The sequence below is a fragment of the Bombina bombina genome, chromosome 2, assembly GCF_027579735.1.
Source record: "Bombina bombina isolate aBomBom1 chromosome 2, aBomBom1.pri, whole genome shotgun sequence".
Taxonomy (NCBI): Eukaryota; Metazoa; Chordata; class Amphibia; order Anura; family Bombinatoridae; genus Bombina; species Bombina bombina.
Genome location: NC_069500.1, coordinates 152,959,308 through 152,981,607, shown reverse-complemented (window position 1 = coordinate 152,981,607; position 22,300 = coordinate 152,959,308). Strand labels below are relative to the sequence as shown.

The window sequence follows — 22,300 nt, the reverse complement described above, 5'->3', positions numbered from 1 at the left end:
ATAACTTCTTGCAGTGAATGGGTTAATGCAGGCCATATATGTTATGATGCAGTGAATGTTTTAATACAGGCTTTAAAATATGTTGCATGAATGGGTTCGTAATGGTTTGTGATGTATAGCTCAAGTTTTATGATTTATCACAGGGGTTGATATACGACTTGTTGCAGTCATCATATTAATACAGCAGTTTCAGTAAATGGGTTAATAAAGTCTTTATGAGGTGTTACAATGAAACAGTTAATAAAGATTTTAGGATGTGTAACAGGGAAAGGGTTAATACAAGCCTGATGATGTGTTGCAGTTAATGAGATAGCAAAGGCCTTAATGTGTGTTGCAGTAATCATTTATTAATATTAAAAAAAACTTTGGATGTGTGGCTTTGAAAGTGTTAAGGGATATATGATCTGTTGCAGTAAATGTCTTCATAAGAGTTATGACTTGTTATGAATGGGTTAATAAGGTGGTTGTAACCTGTTGCAGCAGTGAATGTGTAAATAGCTGTTGTATTCAATATATTTAAATATAGATGCAAGCATTAGTTAGAACTTTGATTAGTTGCAGTTAATGGGTTAATACACCTTTCATAATCTGTTTCTATGGATCAGAACTTTTATTTATTGCTGTTAATTGGCTAATACAGATTTTCTGATTCCTTTACAGAATTATATATACTATTGTAGCAATTCATTTGCAAATAGGAACTTTATATTTTCTTGCTGCCTGGTTTGCTGTAGTGAATACGTTAATATTTGAATGTAATACAGGCAGAGAGTTGTGAACATCCTTCCTAGTAATTGTCAGGTTAATGATATTCACATGCCGTTTGTTCTTTTACTGTCAAAACGATTTCAATCTAACCACAAAATAAGGTTTATTCCCATCCGTGACTCTTGCACAGAAATTGCATGTCATAGGTGCGATGCATAGTTTGTTTTGCATTATAGTCTCAAAGCATAGGTTCCCCCTGTGCCACTGAAAGCTTCTAGGACTGCATAACTAATAAGCATATGTGTACACTAGACAGAGACCCACGGCACCCAGTAATATACCTATACACTTCTGCCACTTACATTACATTGCAAGATGAATCTAAATGAATCCTACAGTTTTAACAACATATAGTACAACCTCTGTTCATTGTCAAATCTGTTCATTAAATAATCTGGATTTACCCTAAAAAGTGTATTATTTTCTATGTGCTTGTTCAGTTTCCCATCACGTAAGCCTGGTGCTTAGAGCAGCTTCAAGCCATGGATTCCGTATGGGTTAAACTATACACAGGAACGTAGTTCAGTGTGTCGCAATGACATCCCTATAATACATAGTTATTTGCTTGTTTTATTACAATAACTAGAATTCTTTTATTCTTTTGATATCTCGTTAATAAGGGCTGAACAATAAATAAATAAATCTGTGTAAAGTGTAGAATCTTGGCACTTGGTAACAACTGATTCATAATTCCTCTTAAACCCAAACATGCTTTATTTTAATTAGTGTGCTGTTGTGATATTCTTCAGTTATGTAGCAAACATATACATATTGTTTTCTGCTCTTTCTCTGATGCGTTCACCGCGCTCACTCAGTCAGATTTAAGTGCTATATAATCTTGATCTAACACATTTTAAGGCTAAACTGATAGAGTTCTTTGATTTGGTTCATATCATTGGATTTCTCAGTTATAGGCCGGAATGAAGGACCTTGCATGTGCTTTTATTCCTTATTTTGACTGAATTAGTAAAAGCACCCTTGCATTGCCAGTGGTCATCATGTGCTATATATGTTTTACCAGCAGCTTAGATAACAATATAAGATTCATTGTGTCCTACTTGTCGAATGGCTGTAGAATATCATCACTGCACCAGTGAAAAAGCTCAGGAATACAAAACCATAGTAATTTACTGCAGTATTTCTCCCTTACCTTATATTTGTGATTAAAAACCTATTTACGGGATGTCAGTGTATTGTATATACCCTCGTTTTAATGTCTTTCAACCCTGTCAGCTAAATGGAGAAAAAAGTATTTGTTAAGGTGGCTTCATATCCACATGCTGGTAGTTTGGTTGTGTTTTAAGAGTGTAATTATGGTGCTTTGGTATTTGTAGCCTATTCTGCTTGATGATTATTGTCTCTTATTATAGCATTTAATCTGCCTGGAGTGCATATGTTTTTACTAATACTATATTTTATTTGTATTGCTTAGGATCTGTGCTAGTATGAGATATGCTCAAGGATTTTAAATAGTTTTTTTATTTCTATAATTAACTTTTTATGGGGACTTTACAGTTTCAATTTTTTCCATTTGTCCTGCCTTCCCCTCTTTGCTAACACATCATATTATAACAATGTCTAGCAGTTATTGCACTGATGGATTTCCCTCCTTTTGCAAGCATTTGTTTGTATTTGCAGTGCACAGTTCCATAGGATAAATCAACAATTCTCACAATGTTTTGAAAATAAATTCTGTTCTCAGGTGTGATGAAGTGTTTGGTTTAGCCTAATGCAAATGCTGAGAGACGCAAGACATCTTGTTACTGCTAATGTGAAGGTCACCTGCCTTGTGACCACGCCTACTATTACATCAGTAAATTCATATTACAGTCACATAGGTTCTATGCTTATCAAGCACAGATGTTGGTATTTCAAGGCCATTTGCACAGGAGTCTGTGTGCAGAATGCGATTTCAGTTGTTGATGTGAACAACAGTAAATCCAAGATATGCTGATGGTGTCACTCGTCACTCACTTAAGTGTGCAGTTCAAGGGGACATAAGACATGCATTACCCTGCAGTCACACATTGTGTGCTGTCACTGTCTCACTTGTGTGAATCACTGAACATAGAGAGCTGACGAAAGCCCAGCCATTACATTCTGCTGCACCTCTAGTATACGGACTGCAATTCTAGATCAAATACCTATGAAACTTCTGTTTGATTTTGCAAAAGATAAACAAAAACAAGAAATACAAACAACATCCCTCTTAAAAGGATACTAAACACCTCTTGCTTGTGTGTAACAATTATTCTTTATCATACTCTCACTAGAGAGGACAAGAGGTAACAATTTCTAACCTAGGTTTGTAAAATTCTGCAAATGACCTAAACCATTTATATAAATAGTGTCATTTTCAGGTTACAGCGATAGGTTGCAGGATTCTTTAGCAAACATAGGGTTAACACTTGCATCAGCGTTGCCATTAGTTACCATAGATCTAAGGAAGAATATGCAAATCATTTTGTATGTGTTGTATATCCATAAAATATAATTTTATAGGTTTTGATGTATTTTCAAAACAATAAGAGAATATTAGAAAGACAAATGCGTACGGCTAAAAATAGATTATAAATCTTATCTTTACTGAAATGGTTATAAAATTGTTTATGGTAAGTCGACAAAAACTATTTTCTGACGTGAGCGTTTTGGTTAATTTTTTACAGTAAATACCTGTTGTAAAAAAGTTCAGATATTCAGTACATTGTGTAGTAACATTGTTTTGGTCACTAGAATAGATTTCTCAGAGACTTCAACGCTAATTCTTATCTTTTCCTGTAGAATAGACAAACACCCCTCACTCCCAAAGTGCATATTAAAGGGATATGAAACCCATTTTTTTTTCTTTTGTTATTCAGATAGAGCATGCAATTTTAAGCAACTTTCTAACTTACTCCTTTTATCAATCTTTCTTAATTATCTTGGTATGCTTTGTTGAAGGAGCAGCAATGCACTACTGGTTTCTAACTAAACACATGGGTGAGCCAATGACAATCTGTATATTTATATGCAGCCGCCAATCAGCAGCTAGAACCTAGGTTCTTTGCTGCTCCTGAGCTTTCCTAGATAAACTTTTCAGCAAAGGATAACAAGATAAGGAAGCACATTAAATAATAGAAGTAAATTGAAAGGTTGTTGAAAATTGCATGCTCTTTCTGAATCATGAAAGAAAAAAAATTGGGTTTCATGTCCCTTTAAGTTAAAACAACAAATATCTTTCTGATTACATTACTGTATTATCTTTTTGAGTGGCCTATATATACAAAAGTATTAACAAACTATGTAAAACTACCTTTAGGTTGCCTGTATAAGGCGTATTATGATATCAATTTTGCCTAAAGAGAATGTTCCACCACATTTGCTTGAAACAGTGCATGAAGGCACCATTTGTTCATTCTTATCAAATTTGGAATATTTGCCAATTATTCAGATATTTGTTGTTTCAGACAAATGTTACATTCCATATTTCAAATAAGTTAGCAAAATACCATTTGAAATATTCAGAATTAACATTTGATTGCCCGTTCACATATTGTAAGTTTACAAGAAACATTTTTTTAAACAGAACGTAACATTCAAAGTTCTGAAGTTATAATTTGTTCTATAGAATAGCCAGTGCCAGATAAGAATGTCATTCTATTATTTAAAGGGACACTGAACCCAATTTTATTCTTTTGTGATTCAGATAGAGCATGAAATTTTAAGCAACTTTCTAATTTACTCCTATTATCAAATGCTCTTTATTTTCTTGGTATCTTTATTTGAAATGCAAGAATGTAAGTTTAAATGCCGGCCCATTTTTAGTGAACAACCTAGGTTGTCCTTGCTGATTGGTGGATAAATTCATCCACCAATCAAAAACTGCTGCCAGAGTTCTGAACCAAGAAAAAAAGCTTAGATGGCTTCTTTTTATATAAAGATAGCAAGAGAACGAAGAAACATTGATAATAGGAGTAAATTAGAAAGTTGCTTACAATTGCATGCTCTATCTGAATCACGAAAGAACATTTTTGGGTTCAGTGTCCCTTTAAATATTATGTTCACATTGACTATCCCTGCTATATATATACTAGGTTGTTTATCCTACTAATTTTGCAATAAAACACATCCAATAATTGTTTGTTCTCTTTTCATTTATGTGCAACTTTTCTCATAGGGTAAAAAATACTGGTCATAATAATTAGAACAATTTGTTTTTTAATCAAAAATGGTGCATAAAGGACCAGATATGAAATATTTAACGGTTTGGGGGCCAAAATAAAGAATATTATGTAGGTACCTCTATAACATGAAAAAAAAAATAAAAAAATTTAAATTTCTATTGACAAAATTCAGTCTATAACAAATTCATAATTTAGAAAATAACTTTAGTTGCAGCCTCACTTTAATTTTTTTTTGTGAAGAAACCTTGTCTGTGATGAGATTTAATTTGAAATGTTCTCTTTTTTCTCTGATTGTTGCTTTAAGTTGGAAATATTGTGTCAGCGTATATTGTAGTGCGCTGAGCAACAGTGCAAAACTATTAGAGCACCACATAGGTCTTTGTCTCAAGCAGCTCAGCTATGAATGTAACCAGAGGCGTAACTAGAAACCACAGGGCCCAGGTGCAAGAATCTAAGAAGGGCCCCCAAACTGTGAATTTGATACATATCATTTTTTTTTTTTTTTAAACCTTTAACACAGAAAAAAAAATTGTGAATCGGATTACATGTCTGCAAAAGGGGGTATCCTGTGCCCACAGTCTGTGAGATGGTCTGACCCCCTATTACTATATATAGTGACACTGTTTAACCCACCAGTACTGTGAGTTAGTGACAGTCTGACATCGGTGAGATGTCTGGCCTGACGCTACCTTCCCCAGTTATTTATAAAGTGACCACAGTAGTCAGTGACATGGTCCAGCCCCCCATACTGTATATAGTGGTACTGTATGGTGACACTGTTTACCCCCTGCCCCCCCCCCCCCATGCTGTAGTAAATCTGCTGGTTCCACAAACATATACACACACATACATGCATAAATACACACACAGTCACATACATACACACATATACATGCATAAATACACATACAGTCACATACATACATACATACATACATACATACATACATACATACATACATACACACACACGTACATGCATAAATACACACACAGTCACATACATGCATAAATACACACACAGTTACATACATACATACATACATACATACATACATACATACACACACATACATGCATAAATACACTCACACACATACATACACACATATACATGCATAAATACACATACAGTCACATACATACATACATACATACATACATACATACACACACACGTACATGCATAAATACACACACAGTCACATACATGCATAAATACACACACAGTTACATACATACATACATACATACATACATACATACATACACACACACATGCATGCATAAATACACACACAGTCACATTCATACATACATACACACATACACACACACATGCATGCATAAATACACACACAGTCACATACATACACACATACACACATATACATACATACATACACACATACACACACATACATGCATAAATACACACACATTCACATACATACATACACACACATACATGCATAAATACACACACAGTCACATACATACATACATACATACACACATACACACATATACATACATACACACATACACACACATACATGCATAAATACACACACAGTCACATACATACACACATACACACATATACATACATACATACACACATACACACACATACATGCATAAATACACACACATTCACATACATACATACATACATACACACATACACACACACATACATGCATACATACACACACACATACACACACATACATACATACACACATACACACACATACATACATAAATACACACACAGTCACATACATACACACATACACACATATACATACATACATACACACATACACACACATACATGCATAAATACACACACATTCACATACATACACGCATACACACACATACATGCATAAATACACACACAGTCACATACATACATACATACATACACACATACACACATATACATACATACACACATACACACACATACATGCATAAATACACACACAGTCACATACATACATACATACATACACACACATACATGCATAAATACACACACAGTCACATACATACACACATATACACATATACATAAATACACACACACATACACACACATACATGCATAAATACACACACATTCACATACATACATACATACACACACACACACACATAAACACCAATGGGTAAAACAGAAACACTAACCCCTGTAGTCAGAGACACTAGTGAAGCATCATGTAACACTCGCATGATATCAGTGCAGGCAGTGGCAGGTCAACGTTTTTCTTGAGGGGAAAAAAAAGTTGATTTTTTTTTCTGAAGCTGGGCAGTTGCGACCTCTGTGCCCCTGAAAGTAACCATAGACATTACATAAACACATAAACAAATGAGAATGGCTTTGCTCCAATAAAACTTTATTTATGGACTGTCACAGTGTCATAAAGTTTTATTTCTCATTTTTAAATGTAAAATCACAAGTGATAGGACAGATTTGTACTCCAGGCCATAGTTTGTCAACCCCTGACCTACATCACCATTTACTTACATTTTAGTTTCCTATATGTTAAAAACAATACTAGCCACTATCAAGCCTTTAGTTCTGTATATACCCTATGTTACCTATACAGCCATTTGGTTCAACAATATTGGCCTTATCAGTATAGTATTGGCTGAGTGGCAACCTCATAGTAAATATAATATATAGACCTACAAATGCTGTGCCTCAAAACTACTAAGCCATAAACAATCTCTGTAATAAAATGTTGGAGGACTGTAAGGCTATGAAATGATTTTGTTAGTCTCCAGGGAACCGCATTTGCTACAATATTTCTCTAGCTCTGCTCTGGACTATTTGGTTTGTTCCATTCATGTCCCTATAAAAGTTTTTAAGGGCATGTAACATGACTTCTATTATTTAATTTACTTTGTTCTCTTAGTAACTTTTATTGAAAAGCATACCTAGATCAGGAATAGCAGTGCACTACTTGGAGCTAGCTGTTGAGCCTGTACATATAAGCTTCTTGTCATTGGCTCACCTTATGTGTTCAGCTAACTCCCAGTAGGACATTGCTGCTCCTTCAATAAAGGATAACAAGAGAATGAAGCAAATTCATAAAAGAAGTAAATTGGAAAATTGTTTAAAATCATATGCTCTATCTGAATCATAATTAAAAAAATGTGTGTTTCAGGTCCCTTTAACTAATTTCAATCTGACACCTCAAAATTCTTGTTGGTTACTAGATTCATACAAATGCATAAGGGTTTGTTTTGCTGAATTGCTTCTTCATCCCATTTGTTGAGAGACTGCATCTTAGTACAATTTTATGTACCAGTGATTTGATTTCCTGCCTACCGATAGTGTACTTAAACAGTAAAGTCCAAATGAAGCTTAAATGGATTAGATAGATCACACAAATTTAAACAACTTTCCAATTTACTTAAATGATAAAATGTGCTTAGTTCTCTTGGTATCCTTTGTTAGAGTAGTCCTAGTTGAGCTCAGGAGCGTGCACATATCTTAAGCCATCTGGCAGCAGTGTTTGCAACTTTGTTTATAGCAATGTTATACATAGATATAAACACTGCTGCCAGACTGCTATAGACCCGTGCATCCTCCTAAGCTCTTCTCATCCTACCTAGTTTTAATCTAAACAAAGGATATCAAGAGAACAAAACAAATTTGATGATAGAAGTAATTTGGAACATTTAAAAAAAAAAAAAATGCATTTTCTGTCTGAATCATTAAAGTTTAATTTCTGCCTTTACTATACCTTTAATTAACATTGACAATTGTGTTCCATATTGCTGAAACTGAATAGGAAGGGATGTTTTATCCTCTCAAACAATGTATGTATATATATATATATATATATATATATATATATATATATATATATATATATATGTATACAGGTATGTATATAGGTATGTATGTATGAATGTGTATGTATATATATATATATATATATATATATGTATGTATGTATGTGTGTATGAATGTATATGTATGTGTGTGTGTGTGTATATATATATATATATATATATATATATATGTATATAAGTATGTATGTGTGTGCATGTATGTATGTATATATTATTATTATTCTTTATTTATTAAGCACCAACAGATTCCGCAGCGCTGCCCATGGGTACAAGGATAACAGTACAATGGAGAAACAATACGATAAAAGACAAAATTTTACAGACAAATACAGGGGGGATTGAGAGCCCTATTCCCGTGGGAACTTACAATCTAGATATATGTGTATGTATATATATGTATGTATGTATGTATGTATATATGCATGTATGTATGTATGTATTGAGTACTTGTAAAGAGCGGCTAATCACCCGTAAGGGTCTCAAGGCGCTGCTCATTTTATCGACCTCGGAAGGATGAAAGGCTGAGTTGACCTCACCGGGGATCGAACCTGCAACCATCGTGTTGCTACAGAGCTCAGCCACAGTGCATTAGCAAGACTGCTCTTAAAGGGAGAAAATTCCCCAAATTTTTCTTTCATGATTCTGAATACAAGTTTAAACAACTTTCCAATTGTTTTAGATCTTAACGCAGTCATGTAAACACACATGAAAACGTAGTTATCTTAAGGCGCGTTATTAAAATATTACATATAAAATGTAAAAAAAAATAATTTTGTTTATGTTTAATCATTTTTATTTTTTCTATTTTATGCGTTGTAAGATTACCATGTTTTCATGTGCACTAATGCGACTGCATTAAGAACTAAATCATGAAACACAATGCAAAAAACACATTTTATGTTTCTATGTTCTTCACATAAAAAAAACAACTTTTTATTATTAAATATATATTTCTAAATATCTGATTCTGTTCAAAAAAACGATTTTGTGTTTAGGGGTGTGTGTGGCGTGTACTATTATCAAACCTTTACAGCTCACAATGCTACCCCAATTCTGATATTCTCCCAATATCAGGGTTAAGCAAGGTATGTGTGAGGGGGTGTGGGGAGCGCTAATAGTTCTAGCTGTGAGTTGGACTAATATATGTGGTAATTATATGTATTATCTATTATGTATTATTCATGTGTATTTACAATTGTTTCAAGTGTCTATCTATCACCTCGTGATTAAAAATAGTCAACACTATATTAATATTGTTTGGTGTTAACCTATGGTTTTAACAGTTTTAATAGTGCATATATTATGCTAATAGTGCATATAGTATATACCTTGAGAACCTAATGTCGTTTTATGCCTTTAAATCAATGTGCCTTTAAAATATAGTATCGTATTTTGCCTTTAAATCCCTTAGTCATAAAATGAATGGATTGCTCCTCTGTATTTGTTCATACCAAATTGATATATCTATCTAATGACACCAAACTAGTTAAAGTTCAAAAATATTTTTATATGAAATTTCACGTTATATATGCAGATACAAATATGCAGATACAAATAAAAAATAAAAATAAATGCAGATACAAATAAAAATGTTACTAGGATAAAATCAGAATGATTCCGTTAGCCACCTATTGTTGGCATACATATAATAAAAAACTTTGTATAAAAGTCCGTTTTTACATAAGAAGGCTGTTAGAGTCTGATTAGTGATGTGGTATCAAATACTCCAGTGCACACTCTCCTTGTGTGCCTTAATTAAAAAATTAAGGCACACAAGGAGAGTGTGCACTGGAGTATTTGATACCACATCACTAATCAGACTCTAACAGCCTTCTTATGTAAAAACGGACTTTTATACAAAGTTTTTTATTATATGTATGCCAACAATAGGTGGCTAACGGAATCATTCTGATTTTATCCTGGTAACATTTTTATTTGTATCTGCATTTATTTTTATTTTTTATTTGTATCTGCATATTTGTATCTGCATATATAACGTGAAATTTCATATAAAAATATTTTTGAACTTTAACTAGTTTGGTGTCATTAGATAGATATATCAATTTGGTATGAACAAATACAGAGGAGCAATCCATTCATTTTATGACTAAGGGATTTAAAGGCAAAATACGATACTATATTTTAAAGGCACATTGATTTAAAGGCATGAAACGACATTAGGTTCTCAAGGTATATACTATATGCACTATTAACACTATTAGCATAATATATGCACTATTAAAACTGTTAAAACCATAGGTTAACACCAAACAATATTATATAGTGTTGACTATTTTTAATCACGAGGTGATAGATAGACACTTGAAACAATTGTAAATACACATGAATAATACATAATAGATAATACATATAATTACCACATATATTAGTCCAACTCACAGCTAGAACTATTAGCGCTCCCCACACCCCCTCACACAAAAAAACGATTTTGCCCTGCTGGCAAGTCACAATCTTCTCTGCCTGCATCTTTGGTTTATTAAAGGAATATTAAAAGAATTCAGATAGAACATGGAATTTTAAGCAACTTTCTAATTTACTCCTTTTATCATTTTTTCTTTGTTCTCTTGGTATCTTTATTTGAATTTAAGCTTAGTAGCCGGCCCATTTTTGGTTCAGCACCTGGGTAGCGCTTGCTGATTGGTGAATACATTTTGACACCAACCAGAAAGGGCTACCCAGGTGCTGAACAAAAAATGGGCCGGCTACTATGCTTACATTCTTGCTTTTTCAAATACAGATGCCAAGAGAACGAAGAAAAATTGATAATAGGAGTAAATTTAAAAATTGCTTAAAATTGTCTGCTCTGTCTAAATCATAATTTTTTTTATTTTGACTAGACTACTCCTTTAAAGGGACATGAAAGCCAAAAATGTTTGTTCATGATTTAGGTAGAACATACAATTTTAAACAATGTTTCAGTTTACTTCTATTATAAAATTTGCTTCATTCTCTTGGTATCATTTGTTGGTGGAGCAGCAAAGCACTACTGGTTTCTAACTGAACACATGGGTGAGCTAATGACAATCAGTATATATATATGCAGCCACCAATCAGCAGCTAGAACCTAGGTTATTTGCTGCTCCTTAGCTTACCTAGATAAACCTTTCAGCAATGGATAACAAGAGAAGGAAGCAAATGAAATAATAGAAGTAAATTGGAAAGTTGCTTAAAATTGCATGCTCTTTCTGAATCGTGAAAGAAAAAAATGGGTTTCATGTCCCTTTAAAGGGACAGTCTACCATAGAATTGTTATTGTTTTAAAAGATAGATAATCCCTTTATTACCCATTCCCCAGTTTTGCATAACCAACAGTTATATTAATGCACTTTTTACCTCTGTGATTACCTAGTATCTAGGAACCTTCTTCCAGCCCCCTGATCACATGACTGTGACTGTTTATTATCTATTGTCTTAAATTTAGCATTGTTTTGTGCTAGATCTTAAATAACCCCCTGTGCCTGAACACAGTGTTATATATATGGCCCACGTGTACTTTCTGTCTCTTTGTGTTGAAAAGAGAAAGCATGTGATAAGAGGCAGCCCTCAAAGGCTTAGAAATTAGCATATGAGCCTACCTATGTTTAGTTTAAACTAAGAATACCAAGAGAAAAAAGCAAATTTGATGATAAAAGTAAATTGGAAAGTCAATTAAAATTAAAAGTCCTATCTGAATAATGAAAGTTTAATTTATACTTGACTGTCCCTTTAAGTTAACAAATATCTTTCTGATTACATTACTGTATTATCTTTTTGAGTGGGCTATATATACAAAAGTATTAACAAATGATTTAAAACTACCTATAGGTTGCCTGTATAAGCCGTATTATGATATCAATTTTGCCTAAATTATATAGGATATGGTTGTCCATCCTCTCTCTAAACTGTCCCATTTTACAGATGCAAAAATTCCAAAATCCAAAACTATTCAGAAATCCAAACCTTTTTCGGTCCAGGGCAGTTTGGATAACGCGTTTTCTACCTGTATACCTACACATATATACACATACATATACATATTAAGACGTGCATATGAATTTCTATGTTTAAGCCCTTTGCCTGCCTTTTTTTTATTCTATCACCTGAGATCTCATATTTTTGATCCCTTATAACTTTTTAATGTTTTTTTTTTATAACTGGTTATCTGTTATTATGAGTGGAACTGTACTGTTAAAAGTATTTTTCATGCGTTTTGTGCAACTTTTTGTCTCGCATAACAGTTAACCAGACTTCTGAAGTTGCGCTAACCTAACACGCATTAAATTTAAATGTTCTCAATCGACCACAAAACAAAAATGTGTACTTTATAAGTACAAATTACAAAGCATAATTGTTGTTGGTCATATATTAAATGTTCTCTCAAATCTAAGCATAATTCTCCAAGCATTTCCACCCTACATTTTCTCAGTTTTTTCTCGCAAATGAAAAGGTGGCGAGGTTGTGATAAAATATTCAAAATAATTTAATACTCCATTTTAAAAACACTTGCTTAAGAAAATATAGGTTATTGTAAGATGCTATACGCAAAAAGCAGCATAATGTACTTTATATTGGCTGCAGGATTTCATTTTTAAAGTGCACCCCCTGCTCACTGCTAACTTCACCCTACCCTGCAAAGTTTCCCTTTCCAGTGAGCTACATTAATTTCAATAGGAGACATCTCGCCACTCGCAGGGACTGCCCCTTTTTAAGATAATTCCAGCAGGGCAGCCCCTGCGAGGGTCTTCGTGAAAAACCACGTCTGGTCTGGCAAAGTTTAGTTAATTAGCCCCTTAGTGTTTTTGCATTTTTTTTATTATACAGCTAACTGGTATTGTAACCAGACAGAAGTGTGTTATTCAGTCATAGTTAACTAATACAGAAAATTATAATAATAATCAATTCTTGCTCATTATCTAATGTTACAGTAAACATGGACATTACTAAGTTTACAATTTCTATTTAAATATATAGTTCCTGTAACTTCTGCCCATGGTAATGGCAAGGGGGCCGCAACATGACCTTAAAGGGACATTAAACTACTAAATATATTTTATAAGCAAAGCTATTCCCCAACTCCCTCTAATCATTGGTGCCATGTTGAAATCTAGCATTCACTGCATTCCGGTGCTGATGTTTTTGCACATGTGCAGCAACTGTCTTTTAGCTACCTGGAGTGGAACCTAGGTTTCAAAATGGCAGCATCCATTATTAGAGTTAAGTATTTTTTAATGTTACACCTTCCCTTTTTCTTGTGATTCTTCTTTATCCTCCAGTAATCTACCCCAGCGCCAACAGAAACCTTGTGAGCCTAAGGCGGTGGTACCTAGCTCCCACCTAAAGAAAGAGAACTATGAAGAATGAGCCCAGGCGCCAACAGTACGGAGGCTAAGGTTAGGTTTGAGAGTGAACTATGTCAAGTACTATAAAAATGTTATAAAAATGTTAAAACAATTTATTGTACAGAAGTAAAGATAAAAATAAAGATGGTAAAATACAATGCTTTTGTAAAAACACAATATTACATGTGCATGGATCCACGCTAATAAAATATAGTATATATAAAATCTTCAGAGCATAAACACATAATAGAAGTGGACTCGCTGAAATTGAGTTAACAATATAAAAGCTAATCCTTAGTGGTAACTATGAGTGAATAAAAATCATGAGTGAATAGAATTCAATTGACAATAAAAGTAATAAATCCAGATGACAATAAAAAATATATGACAATAAAAAATATATCCAAATGACAATAAAAATATAAAAAATATAAATATAAAAAGATAAAAAATATAAAAAATATAAAAAATATAAAAAATGTGGCAGTGTTCCAATACTTAATGTTCCAAAAAAAAATATGAAATAAGTGTCAATCCTGTGTTGGGAAATGTAAAGAAAATGTAAAAAATGTGTCAATCCTTGGTTTTCAGTGGAACCAAAATGAAAAAAGATAAAAAAGATGCAAAAAAAGGGGCCAAAAGAAGTCAAAGTTTATGTGGAGTTAAATCCCTGTGTCCAGTGTTGTTGTCCTTATCCCTTAGTGTATAATATCCTTCTCCCTTGGTGTGTGGGGGCCCAGGGGAGCTCTGCCCCAGTGGATAATACCAAAAAGTGCTGAGTGCAAAGAATTCAACAAAAAATAAAAAAAATACAAAAATAAAAACTCAAAAATAGAAACCTGTGAATAAAAATATATACACAATGTGTAAAACGATTACAAATGAGTACTTCTATTGAAATGATGCTTACCAGGTCTACGCGTTTCGGCCTTTCCTAGGCCTTGATATTTTACCATCTTTATTTTTATCTTTACTTCTGTACAATAAATTGTTTTAACATTTTTATAACATTTTTATAGTACTTGACATAGTTCACTCTCAAACCTAACCTTAGCCTCCGTACTGTTGGCGCCTGGGCTCATTCTTCATAGTTCTCTTCTTTATCCTCCCTTTTGCAACAAACGTATTCCTTTTCACTGTACCTGATGTATTTATCACTTATCAGCGTAAATCCAACGTATATATTCCTGGGTTTTGTAGATATGTAGATTTCTGGCACTTCTCAAATGTATAATATGAAGCTTGACATATGTATTTTTGTTTAAAAGAATTTCTAAAATGTATATGGACATTACTAAGTTAAAGGTTGGATTATAAGCTAACATTAAAAAGTATATATAAATGTTTCCCAAAATATAAAATATACAGGCAAAAAATATAAATTTGGTACAGATCTTGCAGACTTTGTTTTAAATTTCTAACCACCAATAGATTAACAGGATCATTTCTTAGTAGCCAGTAGCAATGAATCCCTTGGAATTAATTATAAACACCTACACATTTCCTCTTTGTTACAGTATAATTTTAAACCACTTAAAAAGATAGAAAGGTCAAAACTGAAATGTGCGTAGGTACATTTAGATTTTAAATAGAAGTCTTTTGCAATATTCTTCCAGTAGCAAAAATACTTGTAAAAGCTATTACTCTTTTTCAGTGGCATACACACATATGCTGTGAGTGCCCCGTGCACCAGCATTAAAACACCATACCTTCTCAGAGTCAGTGGTGGCTTGTATGACACACATTAAGTCTTTACTGACGCAATAGACACCATCCTGATATGGCCTGGAACAGTAATGACTTTTACTAGAAGCATTTTTGTGAATGGAAGTTTATTGCAAAATGTTTCTATTTAAAATGGAAATGAATTCATGTGCATTTCATTTTTGCCCTTTCTATCCCTTTATTCATACCTCCCAACATTTGTGGGCAGTGCTGTGTTGGGAGGGACTGGGTCATGGTTAGAGAGTGGGTGGGGTCATGGGCATGTTGGGCGGCGGTCAGTGGGTTTCTCTGTGAAGTTAAAGGGGCAGTACACAGTAAAATTGATGTTCCATTAATGTATTTTAAATGACTTGTTATACCAGCTGCAGTGTATAAAATATTTGAGAAATTGCATTTCAGGTTTATTTGTGTATATGAAGTAGCTGGTTTTGTGCTTTGAAACCGCCTATTACAATGGGTTGAGCTTCAGGTAATATCAGATCTCATTATGTTATCACTTTGTGTACACAGACTTGCTTCCTTATCTTATATTTGTCTGGAACACCAAAGCTCAATACTTAGAGAGAACAATGGAAAATGATCATTTTATTACTTAACTATCCTGCACACCACTGAGGGTGTAACTTCTTTTGCTGGCTGTGTTTACTTAGGCTTGTCAATACATAGCATATACTTCAGTATCAAAAATTTCAGTATAGGTGGCTATACCACAGACTATATCAGCTATTTCAAATGCTAAAATAGGAGTAAAGGAGCTACTTGTAACCAATTTAATACACTGTAGCAGGTAAAAAGGATCATTGGGAATAGTTTAATGGGGATAATTTTGGGGGGTTAACTGTCTCTCAGAATAATATAATGTCAAAAGTAACAATGCTGGTAACCATAGGACCAGTCTTGCAAAACTGTATCCAGCTCAGGCAACTCCTTGTCAAAAGGTGATCAGCCTCTCTGGAACAGGATCTACAACAGCAACACAAGGGCTGTAAATAGCCAAGTACAGTCATCACTAGAGAGAAATAAATGGTCAATATAAAACTCACATAGGAGCACCAGAGAGTGCTAGCCATGCAGACTGGAACTTCACAGTTGTCCAGTTAACTGAATCATTAAAGTGAATGTAAATTTTGATGCTAAAGTGCCCGGTTTTTTAAAATTCGATTAAAAACAGGGGCACTTTAATTCATCAAAATTTACATTTCACTCGTTGTGAAGAAAAACTTGACAGCAGCTCCAGCTTCCTCCAGTTGTTGCAAGCCATTTTTGATGACAAATGATGGATAGGTCATCCTCCAATCACGGCTTCCCCTTCGGGGGAATCAGTGTCTGATTCAACGCCATGATTGGAGGAAGCCGGATTCATCATTTTAGACCCAGGAAGAGGCTTTGCGACGGGTGGAGGAAGCTGGAGCTGCTGTCAAGAGTTAAAGGTAAGTTTTTTTTTCACAGCATGAGTGAAATGTAAATTTTGATGAATTAAAGTGCCCCTGTTTTTAATTAAATTTTTAAAAACCCGGGCATCAAAGTTTACATGATGTTTGCAGGATCCGGTTTGTTACTGGCAGCAGGCTTGGAAAAGTGGTGAAACGTCTTTCAAAACAAAACCACATGGCCATCAAAGGCAGTACAGCTGTATGTGATACAGGTATGGAAAGGGAACACTCACATCACAATTGCACCTCCAGCTGCAACACAAGCAGAGCTTAGAACTTGACAGCCACCCAGCTGACTGATCTCTTAGGCAAAAGCAGGAACCGTTGCTTCACACCAATCAGGAAGCCAGGTGGTCCGTTTAAAAATAGGCAAGTGTGTATGAAATCAAATATTTATTATTATTATTTTCCTCAGCCTAACCAGGGCTGTTTCATCAGGCTTGATACACTCACAAATACATACTTGCTATATATATAAACCCCCCATTCCATGTGATAGGAGAGTAACTGATTAAAAACACATGTAATTAGACAACCGCCCCTCCAGTGGTATCTAAAGTAACCGCACAAACATGTCTCTTTGTATTTTGTCGTCATGTCTGGACCGACTGTGGGCGGAGCTTAGGGAAATTCTGCAAATCAGGACATATGGCTGTCTCATATGGACAGAGCTTAGAATTAGGGACTTTCCTTCTCAAATAGGTACAGTTGTAAGGTCTATATATATATATATATATATATATATTTATGTAACAATATATTTTTAAATAATTCATTGTTACTATTTTATCTGCATGGCACAATACTTTTGAGCATAACATCCTGTTAATATTTACATTTATTTTTACAATAGCATTTCCCTAGTCCATACTGTACAGATAAGGTAGAATTATAAATGTTTTTTTTTTCTGTAATGTGCAATTTCATTGCCTTAATCTTACCTAGGATATAAAATTAAAAGAACTGTCAACCATGCTGCTATATAAAATTTCTATTTTGCTATTCTTATTACTATTTCTAAGAACGGCCTAGTATCTCCATGTATTATGTTACCACCAGTTTACACCGAAAACAGCAATAGAAACTAGGCCTATATTTCTTAGAAGTCAAATCAGCTGCTTGTGCATTTGGTTAGTGTAATGTCAGTACTACAAGACAAGACAGACCACTAATGGACATGTGTTTGTTTGTGGGATACATTTGTGTTGGAAGCACTAATGCCCGTTCTTTTGCACTTTCAATTAAAATAAAATTACAAAAATCCTAGTATTACAGCATCAAAGATTTAAAAAGCATTTTTTTTTTTTTTATTGAAATCAGGAAATTCTAGCACACATAGTATCTATTTACTCCTGTTATCAATTTTTCTTCGTTCTCTTGGTATCTTGATTTGAAAAAGCAGGAATGTAAGTTCAGGAGCTGGCCCATTTTTGGTTTAGAACCTGGGTAGCGCTTGCTGATTGGTGGATACATTTAGCTATCAATCAACAAGAGCTACCCAGGTGCTGAACAAAAAATGGGCCAGCTCATAAGCTTTACGTTCCTGCTTTTCAAATAATGATACTAAGAAAATAAAGACAAACTGATAATAGGAGTAAATTAGAAAGTTGCTTAACATTGCATGCTCTGAATCACGAAAGAAGAAAAAAAAAAACGGGTTTCATACCCTTTAACTCTATACAAATACTCTTTATTAAAGGGACATTAAAATAAAAAGTACATTTTCATGGTTCAGATAAAGCAAACATTTTAAACTACTTTATTTGTTTCTGTTATCAAATGCATTTATTTGTTAAAAAGCCTTTCTAGGTTGGCTCAAAAGCAGCAATGCACTGCTGGGTGCTAGCTGGTGATTGGTGGCTACACACATATGCTTCTTGTCATTCTCTTACCGATGTGTTCAGCCATCTCCTAGTAATGCATTGGTGCTCTGAAGCTGAGTTTAACCTTTACAGGGATTAAACACATAGCTATATGTAAGCAATAGTGAAATAACGTTCTATCACATTAAATAAAATATGCTGTATACTTGTAACAGAATAGGTTTATAAGAGAATTTAAGGTTACACTTACATGGGAGATGGTAGGTGACAAGAGCCTCTGACCAGCACACACATCTGACTTAAAAGTTTAAATTAAAGGGACGTGAAATCCAAAAAGAACATAGAATTTTAAACCACTTTCTTATTTACTTCTATCAAATTTTCTTCATTCTCTTTTAAGTTGAAAAAAGCTTAGGAGCGTGCACGTGCCTATGGCAGCAGTTTTGCAAGAATGTTATTAATTTGCAAGAGCACTAGATGACAGCACTATTTCCTGTTATGTAGCGCTACAGACATCCACCTAGGAACCTTTTCAACAACGATTACCATAGAAACAGAGTAAATTTATAAACGGAATATAATGCCACAAATGCACAACACAGGGCATTCTCAGAATTCAATAAGTCACAGTTCAATAATGGATAAGTAGTTTATGACCATTACACTTATGAATGTGAACAAAAAATGTGACCTTTTTTAAGCTTATAAATGATGTAATTTATTAAGTTCCGCCATTATAATTGTTGTATGTTTATAGGTTATACATGAAATAAACACTGATCAGTTACATTTATTGTTATTAAAAATTCTTACAGGAAGATTTTAACATTTTGTTCACACCGTTTTCTTGTGTTTGTTACACAAAATTTTAGGATTCTAAATTGGAACGTGTTTGAGTATTTTTTTTACAGGTCGCTGTGTTTCTGAAACTGCAATGAAGTTTTGTAATGAAACTGCAAGGAACAGCATGATAGGCTAAGCGGACATAAATTGTAATGCAATGTCACATTTATTTAGATGGCCACATTCCTATCCCACGTTTGTGGCACATAAACAAGACGTTTCTGTAATTCACAAAGGAGACATTTGGCAGAGGTTTACAATCTGTCATATTACATTTGCTTCACATATATCCCAAAGTGACTGCCAGTAATTATGTGATAAAGCACTTACCTAATCTTTAGCTATGTAATTAATCATGGCTAGGTGACATCACTATTTAATTGCTTCTGCAACCTACTATGAACCTTCCAGGAACATTTAAGGTGATGCTGGCAAAGTGCCAGGTCCCTTAGGGAAATAAATTATAAATAAGAGGTCAAACAAAAAATAATCACTTTTTTTCTTTTTCAATTTTTCAGATTTTTAAATTTCAAAGCAATAAGTATATTCTGTCAGTGAGATAGTCGTACATTAAACAGATATCACAAGTGTTTTGATTTAGTTACCTAAAGCAACTGGTGTCAAATGGGCCATATGCGGTTTATGCAACAGTTTTTGTGGCCTCTGTGGGGAGGGGAAGAACTAATGTGTGCCATAGCTTTTCTGGCCCAGTAAAAATAAGAACTTTGGGGACTACTTGTAGGCAGGCAGACCTCTGGAGGGGAGAATAGTGGACATAAGATACCGTTGCCCAAATCTTGCCCTGTGCCAATAGACATGTATAGGAAATACATTGTTAGTTTTGTGTTTAAGTGCCATACATATATATGCAGCCCATAAGGCATCTAAAATATTTACCTGTAGCACCCATTTTTATTTAGGAAATTGTTCATCATTGGTCTAAAACAATGAGATCTCTCTGTCAAAGTTGCATTATTGATATGTCTTTCATTCTAAGGGTATCCAAAACTGTTATTCCTACCCTAAAAATGTTCCTTAGCAGCCAGTGAGCTTTTACCCCATCGACCAGCAGACAGCAAACATGTTTTTCCTGTTACTTTTTAAAACCAACATTTACAGCTTTTAACTTAGACATTTTTAATTTACTTCTCCTGTCAAAATTTGCTTCTTTTTCTTAATATCCTTTTTGAAAAGCATACCTAGAAGTGCATTCCTGGGAGCTAACAGGTGATTGGTGATTACACAATTATGCCTTTCTTTTATGATTCAGATAGAGCATGCAATTTTAAGCAACTTTCTAATTTACTCCTATTATCAATTTTTCCTCATTCTCTTGGTATCTTTATTTGAAAAATCATGAATCTGAGCTTTGGAGTTGGCCCATTTTTGGTTCAGATCCTGGGTAGCACTTGCTGATTGGTGTCTACATTTAGCCACAAATCAGCAAGCGCTATCCAGGTACTGAACCAAAAATGGTCCGGCTCCTATGCTTACATTCCTGCTTTTCAAATAAAGATACCAAGAGAACGAAGATAAATTGATAATAGGAGTAAATTAGAAAGTTGCTTAAAATGGCATGCTCTATCAGAATCATGAAATAATAAATGGGGGTTTCATATCCCTTTAAACACATAGTTATATTCAAGCAATAGGACAAAATTAAAATTCTCTAACACATGATATCATTTGCACTTTTATAAAGCAATAAATTTGACGCAATACAAATGATGTGACTTTAAAAAATGTTAACATCACAATGTAAAACTCGTTCCTTTTGCTAAACTAAAATGTTCCTAAAGAGCTTTATAATTTTTAAAGATTACAGAATGTATCCAAAAAAGGCATCTGAGGTAAATATATTGTAAATACCTTTAATTATGTAGAAATGTATTCAGATAAAGTTTCATTTATTTCAATTTTACAGTAAACACAATTTCCATTTTATGATGGTTCAGTTTTAAAATGTAACTGCGCAAGATGTACTAATTTGTATATTTCAGATGTAATTTGATAAATAACGGCTTTTGGATCATTGCTGTATGCTTGTAGGAAAAATATTTTATTTACTTCAGCTCAGAGCTCTGGGACATTCTCTCATTGTGCACGTAGCAATTTCTAGCGAAACTTTTTCATGGTTTGGTGTGAAATGGGAGATTCCTTTGAATTGAAAGTTTAAAAGACAGAAAGTCACAACCAAAAGACTTGAAAAATAGAACTTGGGGATATTAGTTATAGGAACTGCTAATTTATTATTTCAAAGAAATAACTGAAAATGAGCTAAAACATTTCTTGTTATTATAAAAAGCCATTAATATTGCTCCATCGCTGCA

The 22,300-nt window shown here is 33.8% G+C and overlaps 1 protein-coding gene across 4 annotated transcripts in view; it reads left to right on the top strand.

Annotated features, from left to right (window-relative positions):
- Nucleotides 1-22,300, top strand: part of PDE4D (phosphodiesterase 4D) — a 943,818-nt gene that overhangs the window by 840,487 nt on the left and 81,031 nt on the right. The gene's annotated exons all lie outside the window — the stretch shown is intronic.